At 38.8% G+C, this 14,475-nt stretch overlaps 1 long non-coding RNA gene and 2 pseudogenes across 1 annotated transcript; 1 reads left to right on the top strand and 2 right to left on the bottom strand.

Moving 5' to 3' along the window:
- Nucleotides 1-14,475, top strand: part of LOC115662192 (kinesin-like protein KIN-14E) — a 120,325-nt pseudogene that overhangs the window by 15,543 nt on the left and 90,307 nt on the right.
- LOC115666732 (endo-1,3;1,4-beta-D-glucanase-like) lies at nt 657-3,466 on the bottom strand (annotated as a pseudogene).
- On the bottom strand, nt 3,479-8,770 carry LOC130135227 (uncharacterized). Its single transcript, XR_008814675.1, has 6 exons — nt 7,654-8,770; nt 7,276-7,455; nt 6,557-6,640; nt 6,120-6,266; nt 4,809-5,637; nt 3,479-3,588 (listed from the first exon to the last, which is right to left on the bottom strand). It is a non-coding gene; the product is annotated as an uncharacterized LOC130135227 (long non-coding RNA).

Below are 14,475 nucleotides of genomic sequence, written 5' to 3'. Positions count from 1 at the left end.
TGTTGTGATTGTGAAACACAGAGCTTTCGTGTCCCTTTTCTTTGATGTCTCCTCTTTTGGGAGTGTTCATCAGCGGATAGCAAAGTTCCAAGCGTTGAACTTAGGATTAGCGCAAGATGCTGACTTTTATTTGCCAACTCATTGCTCTGCTAACATGACCAACCTTGGCGGATAATTTTCTGAATCCAGTGATAAAAATATTCTAAATGTGCGGTTGCTAAGCAAATGAACCACGAGACAAGCAAAATTGAATGTGCACCCACCTCAAAAATCTAAAGTTTTGAAAGCTTTCGAGCAAGAATGCTGAATGAAGAGGCCTTGAGGGTCATAATCCATTGTGAATATAGTTCTTGACTAATAGTGAGTTGAGCGTGAATTCATCCTCTTTTCACATGGAAGAAGAACGAAAAAAAAAAACTCAGTATATGTTCATCCTAAGTCCGACTCAAGCATTGCCAAATCATCATAAACAGAATACAAGCGTCGATCGGGAGAGATTCTATCTCTGTCTAATCTTTACAGAAGAACTTGAGTCGAGATGCAGAAACAGAAAACAAAATCCCCACAGGCTCTCTGTTTTCCAGTCAATCACATAATGTGAAAGTAAATAGCATCGACTTTACTACACAAGTTGTCACATGCCAGAGAGTAGGGGTTCAACGGATGCCAAAGACTTCCCTCACTTTGACAAACTTTGCAAACCACTCCAGCATATCCGAATGCGCCTCCTCGGCACACTTCACCACTCCATCAGCGACATCGTACCTGATAGTCCACCCATGGGAAACTTTTGGAAATATCTTCACTCGTGCATTAACCTGCGAAACAGTCTTATATTCACACAAAATCTCTACTACAAAGGGACGAAGCAAAATCTCTGAGTGGCTCGCATATATCAAACTTCCCAATTGGAAAGCAAATAGAAGTGCATGAACTCAAGAACCATAGGTTAGACGTCAAATGTAAAAAATCGAAGAATAAATCAGAACCATCACCCCTGAAATGTTTCACCGCAGAAATTCTGATATGTGATCATGAATGGATGCCATTGATATAATGAAAAACTGTTGAAAATAGATATGACCAAAGCAATGCATCGTTCATAACATGCAAACATAGATTGGGATCAGGAAAGGTCGATTATCTCAATCTCACCTCGGATTTGGCAGCTAGAATCTCTTCAAACTGCTTCAGGAGTTCCGGTGGTGACATACGGTCTATCTCAGATCCTAATATAGCTATCGGAGCCTTAACTCCTGCAAAATCGCATGTAACTGTAAGGTGCAAAACTAACGAAGCTAATAAATTATAGTGATGTGTTGTTAACACAGGCACGTCTAATCTTGCAATAGCTACCATGGAAATGCATCGAGGTAAGCAGAGTAAACGGATTTTCTTCAGAGGTTATAAAGAGCAAAGAAAAATGTCATATCTTACACACGACGTGTATGTTCCAACTTTCCAAGCCATCAGGAGATGCTTTTCTTCTTTATGCAAGCCATATGCAATGAATTCATGTGCATAACAGTGAAAATGTGGAAAGGAGGTTCCTACAGCTACTTCAAGTGATTGTTGGCTTTGAAAATATGCAAACCAAGAGCCTAATAAAACACCAAAAATAAAGATAACCATACCCTCAATGTCATCCATGGAAACAAACCTCGGATGTAATAACAAAGCAGCTTCGACGACCGTCTTTGCCAGCTCAACCTCAACCAGAGCTGAAGAAATAAAGATCCCATGAGCATTGCACGATATTACAAGCTTGTAAAGCATATCCTTCAAGACATGAAATGAAATCTTTCAAAGAATCATTCGGAACAAGTCTGCTTACCTCCCCAACGAAAGCTAGCAGCCCCAATCACAGACGCACCTTTACCTTTTATAGCTTCAACTATTCGCTTTGCATCTTCATACCCTTTATCCTGCCAAAAAAATTCTTTTGGCATCAGCAATTTCAATTACTAATGGATGCATAATTATGAGTCGTAGCTTAAGCAACTAATCAATCATGGGAAAACAGTGAGCATCCTGAGATAGGCAATTCTGGATGAACCTATGAATAATACTAGTGCAGTTTCTAAGAAATAAACAGCAAGTGTCTATGAATTTAAAGATCGAGAACCCACAGTTCCATGATCCTTAGCCATTCCGTGACAGGCCTTTTGGCATTTTCAGGTACAAAAGGATCCCCACCGAAAAAATCAGGCCCAACCATATAAAATCCAGCAGCTGCGACCTTGTCGGCAAGCTTCCTATCCATAAGAACAAACAGCTGATTATAAGGTTAAGAACGAGGTAATCAAAAGATGAGCAAATCCGTGACACACACACACACTCTTTAATAACTTACAGTGCATACGAACCTGTATGGCGCATGTATATTCTCTACAGAAGAAATAAGCGAAGATTTAAAGAGGATTTAAACAAAAAATTTAGGCCTTGGATTATGAGTTTTAGATAATTTATTCAGCTTCCAAGATCTTGACTAGAGCTGGTAACTCTCGAACATAAAAATTATGCCCACAAGAATTCATGTTTTACAATGAAGAGTCGGTGGAGACTACAAAAAAGAGTGCTTAACAATCTGTTTGCAGAGTTATCTGGCAATTAACTGAAGAGATGGCCAAACCTGAAGTTCTATCATTTTGAGTTAAGATTTTCAAGAGATTGATCACCATAAGGGAATTCTTAAGCATCACGTACAGTAGGCTTTCATCAGTATGGAAGATTAGAAGGTCCTTGACTAATAACAGTTCAATATTACTAATGAAAAGACATATCAAATTACATGACAAGGGCCTGCTTTTTTGGTAGAGATCTCCAAGCTCATTGCTTGAGACACTTGAGTCGAGATAGAAGAATCTCACCCCCAGTTGGACATTCTGAATACCAGAGCTTCTCTAATATCCACTATCCAAAAAACTGTAGAGCATCTCAAGATCTACCTCAAGAGAAGGCCCAGAGTCAGACCCTGAGGATTTTCGTCATAAGAGAACAACCTGACTGCAACATTGGATAAGCTGTCAAGGAAGTGGTTCCTCTGACTTCTCTAGTTTTCAAGGGAAACAAACACATCATCACCTTATCTAGACCTTAGCAATCGTCTGTTAATTTAAATGCATAAAGCTAGAGGAAAGTCATAACATCGTGAACTGTGAAGCATTTGAAAATGCAATAAAAAGGCAAAATAAAAAATAAATAGTAGACAAAAAAGAAGGAAAGTCTTCATTCATGCATGACCTCTGCCGCCACCCCCAGTAGAGACATACACACAGAGATGGTCTGGGAAGAATGAAAACAATTCAAGTGGCAAGTAGCAAGAAAGGATTACAGGGGAATCGTTTATACCTCAAGTTTGGAACTTCATATCCTGCACAACGAACCCAACCAAACAAATTATGATTAGCTCTGAGAGGAGGCAAAACAGATTAATAAAAATGAAGCCATATAAACAGGTTTTCATTCTTGCCGCTAGCATTCACATAATTTTTCCAAGGGCAACAAGTAATACTCGTGACAGGCAAGGAGTGGAAAGCTTTTACCGGCAGCTGGCTTCTCATTTCACGCTGCTTGTTCTTCACCACTCTGCAGCCATGATTAGAAAAATCAATAAACATCCAAGTAATCAGCTCATATCATCCAAACAGACAGATGTACACAAAGTGAAGATACGAGTGCCAGAACATGTAAGCCCATCAACAATATCTGTATTCACAAAGGCATCTATCTAACCGTAGAGTCTTCTAGGCATGCCACTTCTGAAATTTTCTCACTGCACTGGGAGCACTGCTCTGAACTAATAGGGAAGCTAGGACAACCCAAAGGATCATCAGGATCTACAGTTACTGCTTATTCGTAAAAGAAGAGCCAAAGAATCTCAGGAACCAGCAAACGCCTACCTAGGTAATGCACATTAAGGTTCATTGCACGACAAAGTGTTCTTGCCGCTAGCATTCACACAATTTCTCCACATTGTGAGCCAAACCAAGGGAAACAGTTACTGCATCTTTGTAAAAGAAGAGCCAAAGAATCTCAGGAGCCAGCAAACGCCTAGCACCAGCAGCCAGCTCAGGCATAAGTTGCCCATGAGGACATCTGACTGAAGCTGTAGGCCCGGCATCAGCTTCACTTCACTAGTGGTGACGAGGCATTTAGGTATCCAATATTTTCTCCCAGTGCATGGGTCACTTGAGCCGTACAACGTAATGAGGGTGATAAACCTCACACTTCATTTTTAATATGAGGAAGTGTATACACTTCACTTTGCCTTCTCTTCTCGGAAAAGTACTTTTTTCTTTTCCATGATTAATGCAATTGTCGTATCAAATTTCAGTAATTAATTTGTAATATGGTGCTAGTATAATGGTCAAACCCATTATCAGAGTCACAAATATGAAGCCATACGGAGATAGCACACTTAACCATTCAAGGTCACTAAAAGCGCCCATTATACCACTCCTGTAAAATCTTCCATTAACTAATACTTTCTTTTTTTCTTTTCTTAAGCGGATCAAGAGCATCAAATGACTATGGATTTGACGCTAACATCCATATTACTGAGATTCTTGCTAGCAACTGTTACCGCACAGCATAGCCATAAATGGTACCACAGAACACAAATAATAAATCCTCAAGTCAAGCCACTGATTACAACAGCACCGGGTCTAGAAACAAGTTCATCTCTCACATACGGCAAGTAATAGCAAACACTTAAACATTCTGGCCTTTGCAACAATTATTTGGTCCGACTAATGCGCATGGACCTGCTTTATCCCTAAAATGTACAGTGAAAACAAAGATCTTACCTTTGACAGCTTCACCCCTTTCCATGCAGATGGCAGCATGGTGAGAGCCTGCTAATTTCAGCAGAGTGAACTGCCAATCACTGCTGAAGCTATAAAGGTCCTCAAGAGATTCCACAATTATCTCACCCTGAGCATATTGTAAAGTGAAATGCAGACTCTAGAATTCCATAAATTCACAAAAGACAGGCTTCACATGATGAACCACAGAGAAGAACATGAATAGAGTGGTACAAAATCAAATCGGTAAGTTGTGGTATGGAGGAATTTATTCATATCTTAGGAACCAGATCAACAACACACTAGGACCATCCAAGTAAAGAAGGAAAGGCATATATTTTCCAACAGTTTTACGTTATAGTACACTCGTTTGAGTAAATTAGAAGATTATAATTGCAATTGAACAAATAGAAGATGAGTCTCAAGGCATGAAATGCAGTGCATGGCAAGCCCATAAAAATATTTGCTATATTACAATTGCATTTGCTATAATCCAGCCCTAAATTTTAGGTCTCAAGATAAACATGACAAAAACATGCAATTTCAGCAGCTATACTGTACGAAAATTGACAAAAGGATTCCAGATCTGGACTGGCTGCAGAATTTGTAGATTTGGCCACAGATGCAAATCATTGCTTGCTAAGATTTGTAAGTGAAGCATAAAGGTGAAAGCCGAAGCAGGTTGCAGGTCTGTTGAACAATTATGTTTGTACCTCATTATGTGATTCACCGGAAGGACAAGAACCTTCTTCTCGGCTTTCCTGAATCGTATGGAAAATCTTTTAAAGGGTAGTGCAGAGAAGCCTCTTCCCAACGCCTTCACATAAGATTCCTGAAGCAGAATTTCATTTAAATGGAAGATTACAGAGAATAGGCTACTTAAGCCTTGTGAAACTAATGTTTCATTCATAAATGCGTTTTGCTTATGTCTTCAGCAGCAAGATAATCTGATCAGCAGAACTTGAAACAATTTCATTTTTTTTTTCACTTTTGAGACTCACATTCAGCGGTTTTCATGCAGTTTCTCCAAAATTTCTCACCATCAATGAGAAACATCACACAGAGTATATATTCACAAAATATTTCCCATCTAGCAATCACTAATGATACATGGTGCAGAAATTGCACATCGCCTTCAGGACAGAAGAAAAAGAAAATGCACCAGAAATACCACTATTTTCTCTGATTGAAGGCCACATGGCACAAAACTGATACTGAACATGATAAAATGAGAAAAAACCAAAGCAGGTGATCATTCCAAAATGCTACAAAATGCACTTTGAGATCTCAAAATAATAGAGAGAATCCGTGCACCTTGAGAGTCCACAATTTTACAAAATGCTGATGCTGAACTCCAAGGTAACTCGAAATTTGCACTTCATGTGGAGTGAAGTACCTCCTAGCAAAGGCTACGATATTGTTCTTCAATCTCCTTTGCTTCTCTTCAAGATCAACACCTATCTACAAATAAGGAGAGCAAACTAGAGCGAATCAGTATCATTAGTGGACTATCACGGAAACTTAAGACGATGCTTGAAGAAATAATACTTTGCGAGTATACGGGAGTACAAACCGGTGAATCAACAGTCACTCCACAAAGTATAAGAGAAAAAGTGTGTGAGTTATTAAATTGGACCAGTGATGCACACTGGCATTGATCATTGTCCCACTCCAACTACCACAAAATAAACATTAAACAAGTTACTGATAACAGAGGTCAAAATCTCCAGCCATTGTAAGTATGAACATACCTTGGGTTTTCCACAGATGTTCTTCTTAAACTTCAAGGATCTCGGATGAATTTGGCCATTAATCTGATCTAGTATAAAGAATTACTGCACAAATGCAATAACTCAGCCTATTACTAAATCAAGAAAATCAGAATCTACCAATGTGAATATCACATTAAAAGAAACTCTAGCCAGAGCAGCACATGAATAAACAATTCTCACAAACATTGAACAAGTAAGAAGAAGGTTCTTTCTCCTATAGAAACAAAAGTGAATGAGGAACTTTCATTTAACATTGGCGTTTTTTTGGGGGGTTAAACTTGCCCAAAATACGCCTGTATACAAAATACTAAATATCAGTAAATATATCAGCAGCCAATCCTAGACTACGGCTATGCAGATCATAGTAAATAAACTTATACATCTACTAGATTGCTACTACAAAATGTTCATCAGATTAACTAACAGTGGTATCCTGGAGTCTCTAAAGTAATTAAATGACGCCTATGAAAGATGCTAAAAGGTCCTAAATGCTCAATCATAAGGTGATTAGGCATACCATGACTATAGTCCAACAGGAAAAAGAGTATGCCACAAACTGCACTCTCATTACTGCAGCATATACCGACCATGTCCTGGGGTCTAACAAAGTAATCAACAATGCAAAGCGAAGCCACTAAAAAGTTTTCCACTCTATCTGGCTTAGAAGCGAAAGGTAATGAAAAGGAAGAGCGTCTCACATGCGTGAGGGAAGTTGTACCGGGACCAGAGTCGACAATGCAGCGGTGAAGTTCCTCCAGAAGCAAACGACATTCACGGGGGCAATCACCACGCTCCTGAACAAAATCATCCAGCACTAGAGCTCCCGGGGTGTTTTGTAAATCAGATGCTCCCGCGGGCGAACTCTCCATTCGAAACGACTACAAACAACAGCGACAATGACAACGACCACAAGCAATGAGCCACCACGACAAGATAGCAGCGTCAACACATAAATCTCATAAGGCATGAATACACATCGTACTTCAACAAAGACAGAGCAGTGCAAGATGCAAACACTAGAAAGCACCGCTCGTCGCAATTTGAGAAGCACACAGAGAGAGGGGAATGACACTCACCTTGGTTTCGACGGCCAACTGGTGAGCTAGAAGAGGCAGAGCTGGGTTTCTGAGGAGAGAGAGAGTGTGTATGTACCTTCCATCGGTGGGAAGATTATGAACATAACGGGTTTCTCACGTGAGAGATTTCTTTAATAAGCAAGTCTGAATTCCAAAAGGCACAAAAATCCACCACGACACCATGTTGCCATTTTGTATTATCGTATCTAATTTAGGATACTACTCGTTTGGCACGTTCAATATATAAACTTTTATGTATCAACTACAATGTTGGGGTGGAAACTTAAAGAATGCAATTGTATGCTTATTAGGAGGAAAAGGAAGTTTATGAGTTACAGAATGCATTATAGGAGAATCAATGAACTTATCTTTCCATGTCACTTGCTCCTTGTCTTTTTTAAATCTTGAACTGTCTTTTCTCCTCGAAAGTGAATCAGAAGAAAGGAAAACTGATTTTATCAGCTCACACATGCAAATGATGAATTTGTGAATGCAACAGCTATAACACTAGTTTCTAAAGTAGAATATTATGTAAGAACGATAGAGTTCAGACCCATTCCTTGCTGCAAAGTTATAGATAAATGCATCACTAAGATTCTTGTTTCGAGATTAGAGCGGATTTTTCACTATCTTGTTAGCTCAAATCAAAATGCAATCATGGAGGGGAGGAAATTTGAGGATAATCCGGTGATTGCACATGACTTGCAAGTAATTATCATAGTTGTCTCCAATATCTCATATAAATGCAGATATAATGAAGGGGTTTCATTCAGTTAAATGGGAATTCATTCTAAATATTCTTGAGCCTATTAATGTTCCAATTCAATTCACTAACTGGTTCAAATATCGCATTACTGCTCCTCTTTTTTCAATTTCTATTAATGGAGGATTTAAAGGGGTTCTTTCAAGGGAAGGAAGGAATTCGATGAGGCAGCCCACTTTATCCACACTTGTCTGGTTAGGTTATTGAGGAACTTAGTAAGCTTCTCAAAATGTGAGCATCACAAGGGAAGACAAATTTTCATCCTCGTCGTTGGAGAACAAACCTTACCAACTTATGCTTCGCAGATGACATCATGATCCTTGGAAAAGGAGATATTCCGTCCAAAAACAAGAAAACTGCATATTTACTTGATTCTATGGTATCTCCTGACTCGAGCCAAGTTGGAAGTATACTGAAGTTTATAGTGCCATGTTGTCCTATATTTAAATGAGTAATCTTATTGAGCTCACAGGTTTCAAATGGGCGAACTTATTAGTGAGATACTTGAAAAAAAGCCTTCATTCTCAAGAAAATGCAGAGAGATATGTTGTCAGTGCTTGAGAAGATTTTAATCCATATTAACAGCCAAACAGTTGCATTTGCGGGGAGATTATAGCTTATAAAATTTGTTTCATAACCACCTGCAGAATTATCAGCAGAGTACGTTTTCTTGCCCAAAGAAAGTTATTGATTTGGTAGAGATAAAATGTACTACTTTTCTCTGAAAAGAAAAGGACACTCATTCAAAAGCAGCATATTTGTTTACTTTTCTCACATGCGTGAGGGAAGTTGTACCGGGACCAGAGTCGACAATGCAGTGGTGAAGTTCCTCTGTGTCCGGTGAGAGACAGCTCTTGCAGTCCACTCTCTTCCGGAATTTCTCCCCTTTTTTCACTTTTTACTTTTATTTTTTGAGCTGCACTTTTCTTTTATTTCCCACTACTCGAAACAGGTAGCGCCCTGTATTTTTCCCTTTTGTTTTTGCTATTATTTGATTATCTTTTGCCGTGAAAAAAGCCGGCGTCTTTAGGATTAGCAGGCTCTTCTTGATGGGGACGCGCTAAGGTCGCGCGTGGGCATTGACCTGGGCTGGACAACTCGCGCCACGGTGGATCATCGGGTATGGACACGGACACGGACACGGACGTGGACACGGGCATGGACGTGGATTAGGCTTAACAAAGCATTACCTTTGTTAAGATTCCTTTAGATCGGGTCCGAGTTTATCTACTTTCATATCCTTCTTACCAAGAACTTGTCCCTCCCATCCAAGCTTCACCGAGGATTACTTCTTAATCGCCGTATTGATTGGCATGCCCCCTCATTAATACATTACGCCATAACATAAGGACGAAAAGGAGGTCTCAATCAACCCGTCTAGGATTTTTTACTTGGCCTTTTATTTACTCTTGGATCCATGGAATATGATCATTCATCACCCCCCTTTATTATGATTAATTCTGTTTGGGCCATTGAAACTCTCTAGTACCGGTCATGCCCCGCCTTAAATGATCATCTCATTTGTCGTAGGAGGGCATTTTGGTAATCACGCGATGATGATAACGTGTTTCTTGCACTTTCATCTGGGTACCAAATTTTCCCGTCGAATGTCAAATTTTGAGGAAGATCGGCCCGTTATCTCTAAAATGGACAATTCATTAATCATCCAATTGCTAGCATCCGCCATAGGATAAATCACCGCCTTTCCAGCCCACGGTTTGGATATTGGACATATTTACTCATTTAATTTCGTGCAATATATAGAAATGCACCATGATGATATCTAAATGATTGCCATGGTCCTATTATCATATAAAACTCAATGCCAATTATTCATTTTTATGCGATATATAGATATTCGCCGCTAGCTTTCCGTTTATAGAGAAAAGCCAAAAAAGTGGTCTGTCACATTATAGAGAAAAAGCCAAAAAAGTTGTCCGTCACATTATAGAGAAAAGCCAAAATCCTTTGTCTAATTTCAAACTTGGCGAGGAATTGTTGGTGGGGTTGCCTTTCTCACCAAATTTCGAGAACATCGAGAAAACTATATTGCAAATGATGTGTGAATAAGGAGGAGGGTGGATTCACAACTCATATCTATATATTTGGATTTCGAATATTGGCCCCGCCACTATTCCTATATGTCCAGTGCCAGAAATTAAATTAATTGCTAGGCTTAGCGAAATGGTGGATTTATAACTCATATATATTTGATTTCGAATATTGGGCTCACCACTATTCCTGCATATCCCGTGCCAAAACCTAAATTAATTGTGCCGAGATAGTAAATATTCGACTTTATATCCATTCATTCTCCAAAAGAATTCACAGTATTACGCTAGAAATGCGTTTCATTTCCTAAACGAATAACTTAAACATTTGGATGGGATGTTATCGGAGTTAGTTCCGCATGCTTCATACCACGAGTTTATTATGTGCTCGTGACTCTTTTGTTCACCAATTTAACGCGCATGGACATTTGAGTTTCATCTCACCGCTTGAATGCATTACTTTAATGAGTCCTCTATACATGTAGTCTGGCCACACTTAAAGTGTTTAAGCTTTCAATTAGACTTTTTAACAAAAATTGATTAAGTCGGTGCAACATTAATTAAACAGACAAGAAAAGAAAAGGGTGCTAAAAATCATTTATAGAGAAAAATAGTCCAATTGGCTCAAAACCTCAAAATTGACGCCAAAAAATTCGAGTGGATTCATCACCCTTCTTCAATTTCCCATGAAATGGAGACAATTATTCAATCCCAAAAAGAAAATTGTGCATATCATTGTCTTTATAACCCAAAAAAAAAAAACGTATGTGCAATTCTATTTTATACTTTCCCCGAGTATATAGGTAACTGGTAAGTATTGGCAATAGCAGATTCGATTGTATCCATCATTATCAAAGTTTCACAATCAACGTTTCAGAGGATTCGTTGTAAAGAAGAGTGAATTAATTAATGTCATTTTTTTAAAGCAAATCGTCAAGGACTTTTCATGGCCCAAGATAAAGCTGAACTGCTTTTACTTCTTTCGAGCAAGAAGAAGTCCCTATCATTGCCCTCGGGATCAGGACTGCAGTTCCTAAGTACAGAAACAAGAAACAAGTAGTAACATTACCATTCTTTTCCTACTTTCTCTTCTATTTTTTGGATGGCTGATGATACGGAAGAACTGTGGAGAGAGAGAGAGACAGGGAGAGAGACAGAGAGAGAGTGCATAGGGGTGATTCTTTCTTCGTTTCTCGGGAACCTGTAAAATGCATGGGAAACTTACCCAAGACCAGCTCATTTTCACCCATAAAGGGTCATTGGACAAATCGTTCACTTTAAAAGTGCATCATTTTACCACAGTATTATATTATTAATCTTTCTTTTCGATTCTCAATCTAAGCAAAACTCATTCTCTCTCACTTTTCCTGAGAATGTCACCATAGTAATAGATACTGGGGTATTCTTTGAGGTGAATGATATTGCAAATGAATTGGTAAAACGATTGAAATTGGACGATGTTTGAACATTAGTTCAAAAAATCTATCCCAGTAGTTAGAACAAAGAAATTTTATATTACCTTTTATAATGTTTTATTCAAAGTGTGAATTAATTCATGGCATTTAAAAAAAAAAGAAGAAAGGAAAAGTAGTTACCTTTTATGGAAAGTGGACTCTGCTAGCAAACTCCTATCTTTTGTCTTTACAGTATTTCAAGAATTTTCATAGATATTGTGAATGAGCTTTAAGGGTAAATAAATCTGACAAAAACATGCAATTTGAAAACGGTGTGGAACAAAACTTTTGGGTTGAGGAAATATTACTTCTCCCTTTCAAAAGCCAGATAGGAATACATCTCCCAGGTGTGTAAAAGCCAGATCAATCTCCTTAGCAAACAGCCTAATGAACTTTTTTTTTTTTTTGGTTTGTCAATGGTAAAGCAAGATTACGCTTTGCAAATGTATGATAATCGACTGGTAAATACATGATCACGGGATGAGAAAGATTTTAAAATGTATCCCGTAAAAAGCGCGGGATTGAAAATCAGTTATGATGGAAGGTTGGGATTCAAGTCACTACAAAATACTCTAATCGTCAGGACTTTCTTCTGCCGTGACCTTTGAAGAGTTTAAACGTAATTTTTTTCTCTTAATTTAAAAGATGCTAACATTTTCCCCACGTTTTTCGTAGTTTCCTAAGTATTACGACCCATAATGCATTATCTCATATACTAACTTTGAACTCTCCATTCATCAATCAATATAAGCTGCGATACTTTAATCGTCAAGGGGGTGGTGGTCGGTGTTGCCAGACCCAAGCCTTATTGAAAGACACGTTGGTCTTCATCACTCTTGAGGTTCCTTAATAAGTGGCGTGCGACCCGCATTATCTCCCGCTTATATCTCCTTTCTTTTCTTTTTTTACCACAAGCTGAACTGCATTTAAGAACATCCAACGTTTGTGTTATGTTCATAAAGAAACTTATCTGCCATTTTAGCCCCCTGAAAATGGAATACTAAAAGAGAAAGGTTTGAGCATGAGGACGCGGAGTCTAGCAGACGAAAAATTATCGCAATGCATGCAGCAGTATCAAAGGTCGCTCTTTTATGAGGATATATTGTTGCACGATTGTGGAATTGTCATTAGCAAATTAACTTATTTCTATTGATTTAATTCATGACTTTGGGCGGTCCCGGAACAGCATGTTGATGATGACCACAAATGGGACCATTAAGTGGAGAAAAAGAGGAAAAGAAAACAAACGCATAGCCTCCCTCTCTTTTGACAATAAAGAACCTCGCATGTTGACTAACACATTTCACGTGCATGCATGCGCAACGTGCTCTCCACAGGTTTTGTGAAAGGACCTGATATACAGACCGGGAAATTTGTAACGTGGGGAAAATTGTCAATATAGTCCTAAACCTATTGCCCTTTTGCCAATTCAGTCCTGAATCTTCAACTTTGTCAATTGAGTCATAAACATTTTCATTTCTTGCCAATTCAGTCCTAAACCTTTGCATTTCTTACCAATTGATTCCATTTGGCCGGTCGGCACTAACGTGGCAACTAGCCGTTCGGCCAACGCGGACGTGACAATTTTTTAATATATTTTTCGAATTTTTTAATATATTTTTTTTCTACCTTTTCTTTTCCCTCTGGCCGGTCAGGTGACTGGTGACTGGCCAAAGGTGTGGGCCAACGAGGTCGACCTCGCCGGTCTTTGGTGAAGCTTGCCCCCGCCGACGAGGTTGACCTCGCCAGCCCGCGTCGGACCGGCTAGAGGGAAAAGAAAAGGCAAAAATATATATTAAAAAATATTTAAAAATTGACACGTCAGCGCTGACCAATCAAATGGACTCAATTGGCAAGAAGTTCAAAGGTTTATGACTGAATTGGCAATAAGTGAAAAGGTTTAGAACTCAATTGACAAAATTAAAAGATTTAGGACTGAATTGGCAAAAGTACACTAAGTTTAGGACTGTTTTGACAATTTTCCCTTGTAACGTGAGCAAACATGTGTTAAGCATATTTTGTTCGGAGTAATTAAATACCAGCATTGATGGTGCATTATTACACGATGGCAAGTTGAGAACCATAAAGTTTCTTTAATCAGTCGTTTAAGTGTCTCGGGACACTCTTTAACAAAACCCTCGTATAGACAAACATCACTAAGAGTTCCCTGTTTCGGAGAGCATGGAACTAATATTCATGAAGACATCCTCTTTCTCTATAGGTAATTGTATGCTTGTAAGTAGATGCCATGAATACTATGATGCAAAGACTAGCATGGGCATGACATAAGTAATCACTTGCACGAATATGTCCTAAAAGATACGAGAGATATAAAACTCCACGATCCACAGCTTGAATATTTCCCAATTAATCACATGGAGCAAGAAGTCACAGCCATGAGGCCACGAATTTTGCATGAACGGCCACGAACTTGACTTGACAGAGGTAACGTAAAGAAATCAGCAAATTGCATATGATTCCGCCAGCCAGCGAAAAGGCAGTACGAGCACCAAACTAATAAAGGTCAAACTATTCCCAGTTAATCAGTCAGACT

Source organism: Syzygium oleosum, unplaced genomic scaffold (genome assembly GCF_021117445.2).
Source record: "Syzygium oleosum isolate NSW1041296 unplaced genomic scaffold, Sole_v2.1 Sole_v2.29, whole genome shotgun sequence".
NCBI lineage: Eukaryota > Viridiplantae > Streptophyta > Magnoliopsida > Myrtales > Myrtaceae > Syzygium > Syzygium oleosum.
Note: the sequence above shows the minus strand (reverse complement) of the source record. Positions and strands in the feature narration are given on the sequence as shown.